The sequence below is a fragment of the Rousettus aegyptiacus genome, unplaced genomic scaffold (assembly GCF_014176215.1).
Source record: "Rousettus aegyptiacus isolate mRouAeg1 unplaced genomic scaffold, mRouAeg1.p scaffold_m13_p_18, whole genome shotgun sequence".
Lineage (NCBI taxonomy): Eukaryota > Metazoa > Chordata > Mammalia > Chiroptera > Pteropodidae > Rousettus > Rousettus aegyptiacus.
Window position 1 is genome coordinate 18,830,267 of NW_023416293.1, and position 12,734 is coordinate 18,843,000.

General features: G+C 43.1%; 1 protein-coding gene and 1 pseudogene across 7 annotated transcripts in view; both read left to right on the top strand.

Annotated features, from left to right (window-relative positions):
• Positions 1 to 12,734, top strand: part of RYR2 (ryanodine receptor 2) — a 525,506-nt gene that overhangs the window by 34,185 nt on the left and 478,587 nt on the right. The window lies entirely within an intron of this gene.
• On the top strand, positions 9,324 to 9,442 carry LOC118613456 (annotated as a pseudogene).

A 12,734-nucleotide genomic window follows, 5' to 3' on the forward strand; every position in this document is an offset into this window, starting at 1 on the left:
GTTATTATGATTGATCAGCCTTCATGGAGGATGTAACATTTATAGCCATAGAATTTGCATACTGAAAAGGAAATTCAAGTCTAACTCCGTGACTTTACAGTGAAAGCAAATGAAGGACCCTCAGGTGTTCTGGCTGCTGTTTAAGTAGCTCGGACAGGATGACCGCAACTCATTAGGTCCCTGAGCTGTGCGTGTGGCCCGCAAGGCAGCTCGCTGCTTTCATACAGATCCGGAAACCGAGTGACTTGCTCAGGGCACTTTATGAGTAGGCGATGGTGGTGGTGAGCCTGAGGGCCTTCTGATGCAAAAGCCTTTTTCCTCTCTTTCTCCCTCCCCTCCTTCCAATGGTCAGGAAAAGTTGTGAATGACTGTGAATTTGGCCACTCATTTGGGTTAGTTCTGCCTTTCATTGGTCTTTGAGCCGTTCTACCTGTACGTTGTGGAGAGCTGACGGCAGAGATTCTTGATCATAGAAAATGCAGGTTGTGCGTGATGAATGTGGTCGCGGTCGTGGAGGCCGAGCAGCCTCCCGCAGGGCGGGCGGCTGTGTTTCGGTTTTCCTCGTGGGCTTATGTTTCCTATGTTCTCTGCCTTTGCATCTGCTCTAACATCATACTGCTTCTTTCATTAGCAGTGACTTCAGGACAGTCTTGGACACGAGTTCATTTTATATTTGAGAGTCATGTTTTTACCTTTAAAAATTTATTTAATATCACTAATCTGCCTTTTAAAGTTGGGTAGGGTTTTGATGGGGAGGGTGGGTGGACAGAGTCCCAGGTGGACAAGGGACTGAGTGTGTTAGTGGCCTCCATTTTCCGTCCCTGATGCATTTTTACTTGTCTCTGCCCAGATCTGTGCCCAGGGCATTCCTTTTCTCACTGGGTGCTGGGGATACTGTCTCTTCCCTTGTTGCCTCAGATGGACCTCTCTGTTGGACCCTGTCACCCTCCCTGCCTGTCCCTGGTTGCTTCATTAAATGCCTTTCAGTGAAACCCTTTGAGAGGGCAACACCCTGACTGACAGCCGGCAAACACGTGTCTGGGAGAGACCGAGGGTGTGGGCTGTGGTCATCTGGGAGGGGTGGTGGCTTTGAGGCCACCAGGACTTATGCTTCATTCAGAAGGTATGAAGGGCCTTTGAAGTTATTATTTTTTTTTTTCTCCAGGGAGGGAAATGGGTCAGAGCTGTCTGTGAGGAGGGTTAATGTGGCAGCAATTGTTAAGATAAATTGAAATATAGAGATGAGAGGGACTGGCACTAAGAAGCTGGTGGCGGATGGTCGCCATGGAGCTGGGGACGATCCCACCTGGGCGTGCGTGGTGCTGCGGGGTGGGCGGAGGCAGGGGCTCAGGATGCGCTGTGGAGGAAGGGCCAATGGGGCTGGTAACTGATTAGACAGATGTGAGGAGAAGAGAAAGACGGAGATGAGCTCAGGAAACGTGAAGGAAAATGGCACAAGCGAAGGCTTCAGGGGAGCGCAGTGGGTTGGTTTTGAGTTTGTCATGGATTTACGTGTGCCTCACCCCCTAAGAAAATACGTTGGACCCTCAGTCCCGCAGAGTGTGACCTTATTTGGAGATATGGTCTTTACGGAGGTCATCAAATTGAAATGAGGTCATCAGGGTGGGCCTTGACCCAGTATCCCTGGGGTCCTGATAAGAAGGGGACGCTTGGACGCAGACACGTACAGAGGGAGGGTGCTGGAAGGCCCAGGGGGACACGTGTGCAGGCAGTGCCGGAGCGTCTGCAAGCGCAGGAGTGCCGAAGGCCCCGGATGGAGGAGGGAGGCCTCCAGCTGAGCCCCCCTCATGGCCTCCGAGGGAGGCAGCCCTGCCGACACCTGGGTCTCGGCCTTCTGGCCCCCAGACGGCGAGACCATGTATTTCTGCTGTTTAAGTGGGACTATATTACAGCCGCCCAGGAGACCAATGCAAGGCGAAGGCTGGGAGTGGGGATTTCGTGCTTGGGAGAGAGGACGGGCCCATGTGCCACCGCTGTGACAGCGAAGCCCGGAAAGGGAGGAAGTGATCTCACATGAGGAGCACACAGAGTGCTCCGCCGCGCCTGAGCAGACGCCACCGAAAGCCCTGTGGCCTGATCTGCAAGGGGAAGGAGAGGTAGATGCAGGCTGCAGGGGCCTGGGAGGCGAGAGGGTGGCAGGAAGCGAGGGTGGCAGGAAGCGGGGTGCGTGATGACTTTACCCCGCGTGTGGATGAGGACGGGGAGGGAGAGGAAAGGTTGCTGGAGGGGGAAGCAGGTCAGAGGAAAGTTCTTGATCGTTTTTTTTTTTTTTTTTTTTTTGATGGGAAAGACCACGGTCCGCCTAACGGGGCGGACGAGTAGCTGATGGAGCCAGGGGCTAGGGACAGGACAGGAGCGAGGCCACCGCCCTCCCTCCGCCTGCCACCGTAACGGGCCCCACAAATTGATGCACCCCCTTCCGGCAGTACTCAGCTCCTTGTTGCTTTACCTAATTTGAGAGCACACATTATTTTTATTGGGTTTTCAGTTAGCTTTGCATAATTTCATTTTTTGCTGTAGACCTTTTGGTAAGCAATTAAGGTCAGAGCTTCGTGGGTTCCGAGCTGGGCGTGTCTTGTTTGGATGCCGCCTGGCGCTGGTGATTAAATCATCCAGCTGGGCTGGAACAAGCTATCGCATTAGGTCGAGTGAGAGAGCTTCTTCTTGCCAGTGGCTTTTTTTTTTTTTTTTCCCCATAGCTTCTCACTCAAAAAGATTGCTGGGCTCATTTAAGTATTTATAAAAAATTTTAAGCAAATGGACAGTCTAAGAAAATATTAAAACAGTTTCCTAACAGGCCAGATCAAGGGAACATGTCGAAGTATTTTGGGAAAGAAAATGATTCTGCTGATAGCAACTGCCCTTTGGTTGTCCTATTATGATAAATAGTTTAGCTGGCTAAACAAATTTCAGTAATAATTTAGAGAATTAAGCAATGTACACTTTCTGAAATATTTTAATTTCCATACAAATTACATTTTAATGTAATTGGCACTTTGGTGCATTTATAATTTATAGCTTGCAAAGCTGTATTTAAAAAAAGTCTAAGCACTAAATGTATATTGTAGTTAAGCGTGCAAATCCAAATTCATTTCATATTTAATACCAGTGACATACAAATAAAAGCTTTCAACGGATGTCTGCAGTTGACAACAAAAAATGTATCTGCCCTCAGTCACTGCCCACAACACTTTCTTGAAACAGTTTTTGAGATGATTATGCTCAAAACTCTAAACATGCTCAAAATTCGCCAAACCACATGCTTACCATGCATCAGATGCATAATTAAGACAAAAGTTAATCACCTTTTGCCCCTATCAAATTAGATACAATACATCTTACATAATGTGTATAGATACGTAATGTTTACATATGTATATGTGTATGCCAAATGTCAATCAAATTTATATACTGTGTACATTCTAAGAACTTTCTTCAACCAGTAAAGTACTAGGTGAAGTATTCAGACCTGCCGTCTGTCTCCTTGGTCTTGCCTGGTATGCCTGGGGCTGCCAGCCTTTGCTCGGTGTGCAGAAAGTCAAAGATTCTACCTTTCTGTGTGCCAGAATTAAATTTTGGAATGGACCCAGACTCAAACTTACCAAATCACACCTATCCAGTTCTTATTCCTTTCTTAGAAAATGAAATCACTCTTACACAAATGCAAAAGAGGATTTGGGAATCCAGTGAGGGGAGAAGAAGGCTTGGACCAAATGATCTACAAGTTTCTTTTTGGGACTCTCTACCCTCTTTTCACCTGCCTGCAGTACTTATGGGTGCTGGTCCAGGGAGGGAGAGACGAGGAGGGCGATAACACTCAACACAAATGAGAAGACGGGGAGAAAGCTACCCACCGTTTTCATTGTAGGGCGAGAAGAAACTGCCATATCTACTGTTAGTAAAACATTTTCTAGTTTATGTCCTGCCAAGAACATTTTCTGCAGAACAAAATTTTGACAATTTCACATGGTTGGCAGAACAAGAAACATGGCATAAGTTATAACAAACAACAATAATGCTCTGGAAAGGCCTAAGCAAGGAACTGAATGTCAGTAGAGAATGGCACCAGTGATTTCATTAATCACACTGTCATGCGGTCACACAGTAGGACGGCACAGAGATCACGCCGTGTCATGTGGTTACACAGAAGAATGACACAGATCACACTTTGTCATGTGGTCACATGGTAGGTAGGATGGCACAGGGATCATACCTGTGTCGTGTGGTCACACAGTAGCATGGCACAGAGATCATTTGTCCACTTCCCTCTATCGATGGGCAGACTGAACCCCGGAGTTCTGTAAGGTGGAGGGAAATGTATAGGTAACCTGATGATTTAGAACACAGAAAGGACTTTAAAATTTCAGTATTAACAACAATGATACATTGACCTATATAAATAAAGAACAGAGCCTGGTGTATAAATCAAGGAGGAAGACTTGCAGATCTTTGCGTAAGAGAAAACCAATAATGGCACCCTCTGCTCGTTCAGACCATCAGGAAGGCAAGAACTCTGCATAATTTAGCAGAACAGCTTCCAAGAAGGGGCCATATTATGGATAGAGTCTATTTTTATGGTTAGATACGTTCAGCCAATTTTTATGGGCAGAAGAAAATTACTGCTGAAGTATTTTGATAAGACTCTTCTATGCTATAAATTGAAATACTGAGAGCATAACGAATTTCCACATGAGTGAGATGGAGAGAAGAAAGACTACTGTAAATTATAGGAGATAAGGCTTTGTTTTTATTTGGGCACTGAATTAATATGTTTGGGACATTCATTTCTATTTAACTACATGATCGACTTTGTGGTTGCTCCAGATATTATGAGTGCTGTAAATATTGGGTTGACCATTTATTAGGCTGATGTTTCCACTGACTGGTGATATTATGACTGCATGTATAGTCTCGCTTCCAACCAAGATGTATTCACTAACTTCTGTGTGTCAGGCATTCGTGGGGTGTGTGGGCTTATCCTAAAGCTTCTTTGTATTTTAAAATATTTCCTGTAAAGTCACTGGTAAGTCTCCTAAACAGGAAAGGGCTGAGGCTAGAACCCGATGGCTAACCTAAATCTTCCTTCCGGGTCTGTGTCAAACCAGTTCCACATTATCTGTGATCACCGAGTCCACATTTTTCCATTTTATCTAAGGGGAGATTAACAAGGATGATGAAATGCTGGCTGAAAGCGCTCATATTTGTATCCATAGTAATTGAAATTATATGTAAATTTCTATGATTTTTATTATGTTCTTAGCATTTCTAAATTCTATTATATGCAAGGCATTCTTCTTGCCTTCGTGGGCATGAAATACATAAGACAGTCTTTGCCCACAAGCAGCTATTTCTAAGACTAATTTATTTGCCTTTCATAGACTTATTTTCCTGTCAAATTTTTCTTAAGTAAATTTAAAATAATTTTTAAAATTGAAGTGTGATATATAATATGCGTATAGTAAAGCACATAAATCTTAAGTAATGGATCCTTGCAGCATGAACACGCCTGTGTTAACTACCACTTTGATCCCTGTGTAGAGTGTCGTGTGCATCACACCCCTCCCAGTAGCTACCTGCTTCTCCATAGGTTACCACCATACTGATGTCTAGCAGAATATTTCTGTCTGTTTTTGCATGTCACATGATGAAGTAATGTAACACGTGCTCCTTTGTGTTTAATTTCTTTTGCTTGGTGCTGTGTCTGTGAGATGCGTCCACCTGCACTGTTTTATACCACAATTAAGCCATTCTTTTGATAGATCTTGGGTTGTTTCCAGTTTTTACTATTATGAATAAAGCTGGTGTTCTCAAATATAAACTATTGAATGATCACCTGAATGTAGTAGGTATGTGTACATTTCTGTTGGAAAAAGACCCATGAGTAGAATCGCTGATCGAAGTTTACGTATGTTCAGTTTTCTTACCAGTTTTCCAAAGTGGTTGTACCAATTCTTCCACCAGCCATGCTTAGTAAATATTATTTCTGGAAAAATTATTACGGTGTATTTCTTTGTGATTTTAATTTGTATTTCGTGATGACTCATGGTACTGGACACCTTTTAGTATCTTTAATGGTCATTTTGATATACTCTTGTGAAGGATCTATTCAAGCGTTAGCCTGTTTTGAAAAGAGTTGTCTTTTTCTTATTTGTTGAGAGTTTCATATATTGTATGTATGAACCTTTTGTCAGATGTTTCTATTGCAAATATCTTCTCCAGTACCATTGCTTTTTCACTCTTTTACTTGTTGTCAAACAGCAGTTTTTCATTTTGATGAATATTGGTTTATCAAATTTTTTCATTCTTTGTGCTTTTTGTATCCAGTTTAAGAAATTGTTGCTTACCTGAAGGCCATGAAGCTATTCTCCCTGTTGTCTTCTAGAGTTTTTCTTATCTTAACTTTGACATTTAGGACCGTAAGCATGGGTATCTTTTAGACTCTTTTATTTCATTGATCTATTTGTCTTTTCTGATTCAATACTATAAATTAAATTGCTCTAGTTTTATGTTGTTATATGTTGGTGTTAGCCCTCTAACTTTGCTCTAATTCTTCAAAATTTTTTTTTGCGATTCTGGACTCCTTTCATTTCAGTTTCAATTTTGGAATTAGCTTATAAATTTAAACAGGATAAACTGCTGGAATTTTTAATGAGTTGGTATTGAACCTCTAGATCAATTTTGGAAGAACTGATATCTTCAAAATATTAAGTCTTCCAGTCTATGAACCTGGTTTATCCTTCTGTTTGTATTTAGGTGTCTTAACTTTCTGTCAGTAATTACATTGTTCTTTATAAGAGGTTTTGCACATTTTTATGGATCAGATTTATTCCTAGGTACTTGATGTTAATGTAAATGGTATTCCTTAAAATTGATTCCTAGAATGTATTTACTTATCGATCTTGTATCTAGCAGTTTTGCTAAGTTCACTTATTCATTTCAATAGTTTATCTGTAGATGGGTTTTGGATTTTCTATGCACCCAGTCATGTCCTTTGTCCGCAATAACCATGTTATTTTTTGCTTCCCAGTTTCCATTTCTTGTTCTTGCCTTGTCGTATTGGCCAGGACCTGTGGCACGTGAGGCTGCAAGATGTGATAGCTGATTATTGATCCTTTCTGTCAGTTTCAGGGAAACTTAGATAATTTAATCAAGTATGAGTTTTGCTGTGGTTTGCTAAGAGATTTGCTGTTTTATGCTTACCCGGTGCACATGCAGCTGGAAAATGTGTGGGTTTAAATCTGTTATCTTAATTTTAGTTCCATAAGTTTTTTGTACCTCTTCATGTTTCCGTTTTGCCTTTTTAAAGATTAATCAAGTAGTTGTTAATAAGCCTCTACTGTGAGTTAGACATTCTCTGTTACTCTTTTAATGCTTATGCCGGACATTATAATATGTATCCTTAATTTATCAGGATCTACCTTAAATGAGTACTTTTATATTTTCCTGGACAAAGCAGGGACCTCATAACACTTTAACATCATTTACTCCCTCCTGCTTTTTGTGCTGTGTGGTCGTGTATTCTAATTCCCCCTATATATTTAACCTCCCTAAGACTTCATTATTGTTCTTTTATCAGTCAATGTTCATTTCTATTTCCCTGTTTACTACACCGTCTGGTACCTTTCATGCCTTTTTTCTGGCATCACCGTGCCGATACCTGGGATATTTTTTTCTGCTGTCTGAAGAATTCCCTTAAGATTTTTTTTATATGCATCTACTAACAATAAATGCTCTGTTTTTGTTTGAAAACATCTGTGTTTCTCCTGGTCTGATAAAGAATTGGCAGTTGGTGGTGCATTTTCTTTTAGCATTTCTTCCCTTGTTTCTATTGGAAGGTCAACTGTAAGCCTTATTATTATTTAAAAAAATGTTGAAGGTGACATTTTCATTCTGTTTATCCTGTTTGGGATTTGTAAAGTATCTTGAATTTGCAGCTTGATACTTTTCATCCATTTTGAAAAATTCTTGGCCAGTCTTTCTTCACACGTTGCTGCTGCCTCCTCCTCCCGCTTCCTCGTTTGGGGACTCCAGCCATGTGCATCCTGTTCCTTCTCGCCTGTCCTTTATACTTCCTTTTCTGTATTTTCACTCCTTTTCCTCTTTGTACTTCAATCTGGATTTTTTTTTTCTGACCTTTCTGCCAGTTCATAGATATCTTTCGCCTTATCCAGTCAGCTGGTGAATCTATCTACAGGCAAAGCTCGGAGAGGTGGGTTCAGTCCCAGACCACTGCAATAAAGCAAATACAGCGATAAAGCAAATTTTCATGTGAATTTTTTGGTTTCCCAGTACATATAAAAGTTATGTTTACACTATACAGTAGTCTGTTAAGTGTGCAATAGCATTATGTCTAAATAAACAAGGTACATACCTTACTTAAAAAATATTATTATAATAATTATAAATAAAAATGTATTATTGCTAAACAATGCTAACCATCATTTGAGCTTTCAGCAAGTAGTAATCTTGGTTTTGCCTTGATGTTGATGAAAATGCAGTATCTGTGAAGATATTTATTGTAGCAATTTTATAATAGATAATTCCAATGTTTGTATCACTTATAGATTTATTTCTGTTGTCTTGTTTTTCCTCTTGGTTTTCAGACATTTGGTCTCATTTTCTGGCATCTGTGGCATTTTATTATTGAGAGCTGGGCATTATGTAAGAAAAATTGTAGAGGTCTGGATGATGTCTTCTCCATGTGTGTTATAGTCCGTTTTCTCCCACAGATAGCTCTGTGTCTGGCAGGTGAGTAGGGCACGTCGTTAACTTAATTGAGGCGTAGTTGTTTCTAGATTGCCCAAAGTCACGTGCTAGCTCTTCTGGAGTCCTGCCTGAATGCCTGAAAAATCAAACATGTGGAGCCTGGGCTGGTGGCAAGATTTGTGCTTCGGCAAAAATACTAGTTTTATAGGCCATGACCCTTGGACCTGGCTTCAGAACAGTTCCAAGTGCTATTGTTACCTATGTACTGTTGAAACTTTATTGTGACAGATTAGGTTATGTTGGCTGTCCACTGTCCCTTGCCAGTGTGGCTGTTTCTTGTATATAAATTCTCCGTTTCAGTCTGCCATTTATACATTTTCTCTAGTGGATGGATGTTCTCTATTTGTAGAGATTAAACATAAAACCTTTTATTTCTTAATGTAGTGTTATCTACTCTATATTTCTGTTACGATTACAATCATCCTAACTTCTGCAAAATGGGTTTGGGGGACAAGGTTCCATAGTGTAGTGGTTAGCACATCTGCTTTACACGCAGAAGGTCTTAGGTTTGCACCCCAGTGGAGCCATAATCCATGGTCTCTGGCCACGCCACCCTGAATAAGCCTGATCCCGTCTGATCTTGGAAGCTAAGCAGGTTCAGCCCTGGTTAGTACTTGGATGGGTGACCACCTCAGAAGACCAGGTGCTGTAGACATTAATAATTATTATATATATATAAAAAAAAGAAACACAAAAACCAAAATGGATTTGGGTGTGGGAATTTCTTTAAGAAAGGCCCTACTCTGTTATGGTTGAAGGAAACAAATAAATTCTTGTTCAACAGACTCCATTTTTACTTTGTGCTTAAGTGGTTTCACTGACTGTTTTCTGGGTTTCAATGTATAAAATGTGCTTCCTGTTTTTAGAATGTCTCCATATGATTGCCTTAAACTGACCTTTTCCTCCAACCTGCTCCTAGTTGAGAAAAAATACAATGGAGATGTGGTAATGGGGAAAAATCTCTGTGTCTGTGTGTGTGGCATAATTGTAGCAGCTTTAGGAAAAGTGCCCTTTTCTCAAAAGAGATTGTTGAAGTAAGAAAAGTTCGATGATGGATGGTGGAAAATGGCTCTTCAGAAAATGATGATCTGGAGCTGCTAAGTTTTTAAAAATGGAATTGAAGTCTGCTCCCTAAGTTGCTCTGGAGGAGTCTTGGTGACTGTACACTAGGCCCTAGAAAAATCTATGTGGTAAACTGCAGCTTCTCACAGTTATGGATCTTTTTCTGGTAACTCGGCTGTATTTTGTGATAAGAAAGTGGTGGTGGGGGGAGAATAAAGAAAAGCACTCAGACATTTCGTAATAGAATTTGAAGGGAGACATTTTAAAAGTAATTTTCTCATGTGCACTGATCCATAAATTTACTTTTTAAGGCATTTAATAATTGTTAAAATTATTTGTCTCTAGTATTTCAAATCAGGCACAGTAAGTGGGACAGTTAGAGCTCGTATGATGGGTACAGAGTGGACTTTTGTGCTGGATGTAATTATTAATGTCTGTCATCCAGATGGCTTGAAAGGTGTCCAAAAATCAGGAATGTTTATGTAACACTTAATGCAAAAGAGAACTATTCCCCAAGAAAAATCCTCGATGATGCTCTTTATTGCCTTTCACAATTCTTAAAAACCTAAGTGAATTATTGTGAGTAAGTAATTTCCTTCAATACTCTGGCAAAGTCCATCTTTTTTTTCTCTATAAATTACTGTCAGGCAAGCGTTTGGACACTTTTTTTATGATGTTGTATTTTAAGATTTATTTACTTGAGCTTATTTTTATTAGGCCGTTTCTCAAGGAACATGTTTAGCTTTATTGTTTTTCACTTTAATACTGGTTTTGTTGCGGGATTCTCGAGCAGAGAGACGGGACACCGAGGCTGTGAGCAGGAGGCGGCGTTTATTATTGATGCGGGGCGATTACCGATGCCGGCTCGGCTCAGCGGGTTCCTATCCAAGGGCTGAGCCCCGACCACAACACACCCGGGGTTTTGTGTCTTGTCATTTCTGCACAGCTACCAAGATAAGGCAGAGCACTGGTTGGTTGGCAGACTATGAGAAAGCAGATGCCAGTGGAGAGTCCCGGAGGTGGGGGGCGGTCAGGCTGCCACAGTTTTCCCTGACCATTGCTTTTTCATAGGACGTTTTTCTTAAAAACTTGTATGTGAAATTAAAATGCACGTAGAGAATGGCATGATGTTAGCAAGCATTTTCCCTTATTCTCCTCACCCTAAATTTCTAACCGTGTTCGCTCCTCCTCTATTATTATACACTCATCACCCGCTGTTAAGCACACCGTGTTTGTCCAGTGAAGCCCCCGGATGTGGTTCGACACACTACGTGTGCAGTAACATTTTACTTTTGCATGTTTTGTGTTTTTCTCTGGCATGCCGACCTGAGCAGAGCTGGCCACATGGCAGTTCTGGGGAGCTGCAGCCCCCACCCCCAGGGTGTTGCGAGGGCACGCGGGTGGCCACCTGCTGCGGTCCGCGCGCACTGTCGCTGCCTGAACCCGCAGCTCTACAGGTCCGGAGTTTGGGACCCGACATGCCATGGGTGGGGGTGGGCTGCCCCGCTTGGGAGGTGAGTGCGTTGGGGGCTCAGGGTCAGGTGAGGGGACTCCTATGGCCAAGGAGCGGAGACAGGAGGCACAAGGTGTGACCGGTGGCACTGGGCAGCTGGCTTTTCAGTATTTTCACCCATGGGCCACCAGCTGGGGTGGCAGAGGGGGATAGGAGGGTCTCCGGGGTGTTGTCTTCGGAGCTGCTTGCTGCAAGCACGAGGCGTATTTGGAGACAGGTGTTTTAATGGATCGGGGCTGGCCTTCGCTTCCGGTGCGCATCCGAGCACTTTACCGTGCACCGCTCCGTGCACCTTACCGTGCACCACGTGCCACGCCCTTGGCCGCGTAACTGTCCATGAGGGGCCCTTGCATCGTCACCCCTGTGCCGCATGGGCGCTGGGCGGGTGGACAGGGTTACCAGGAGGATGACGGGAGGGCGCCAAGCTGAGGGCGAAGGAAGGTCCTGGTATTTTTAACTGGCGCGTACTTGTGGCAGGCAGTATCACGGTGCAGGCGGAGAGAGCGGGCAGGGCTGGAGGGGACCCCCGGGGAACCGATGTGCCCGCGTGGGACACAGCGGGTCTTAGAGCCACGTCGCCGAACAGACTGCAGAACGTCCCATTAAGAGCGTTCTAGTCCGTGGCCCTGCCGACCTGAGCAATCCAGGTCCCGTCTGATCTCAGAACCCAAGCAAGGTCAGGCCTGTTTAGTACTTGGATGGGAGACTGCCTGGGAAGCCCAGGTGCTGTAGGCATAAAAAACAAAAAAAATAAGGGGTTGTAAGATGACAAGGTCTTTGCAGTCTGTGAGGTCAACCAACGGTTGCCTCGCCTAAAAAAAATAAAAATAAAAATAAAAGACTGTTCCATATGTGTTCCACACGTGGAAATGATGCTACTTTGGACAGATCAGATTATATAAAAGTATGGTTAGAATCAATTTCACCTTTTTCTGTTTTTTAATGTATTACGAGAAAACTTAAAATGACACGTGTAGCTCATGTTCTGTTTTATTGGATGGCACTGCCCTGACCTGTGTGACCCCCGTGGGACCAGGAAGAGAAGCATGGGCCCTTGGGGGGAGGCATGGCCGTGGTGGGGACAGAGAGAGGCTGCTGCAGACTCCGCCAGGTTCACCGTGAGGTCACTGCATTCGTTAGCCCGCTGCCACCCTTTTACAAAACTTGCTTCAAATGAGTGTCCTTGCCCCAGCCTGTCCCCACTCGTCGACTTGCATGGGTCAAGTGCATGTTTGATGCCACATCAGCCGGGACTTCCTTTGCCCTGAGGCAGTCGCAGATGCCCTGTGTAGAGTCCATCCTGTGCCTGGACACTGAGGGTCGGGGAAGACTGTCCATCAGAGGTTTTACGTTTGGAGCCGTGGTTGTTTGT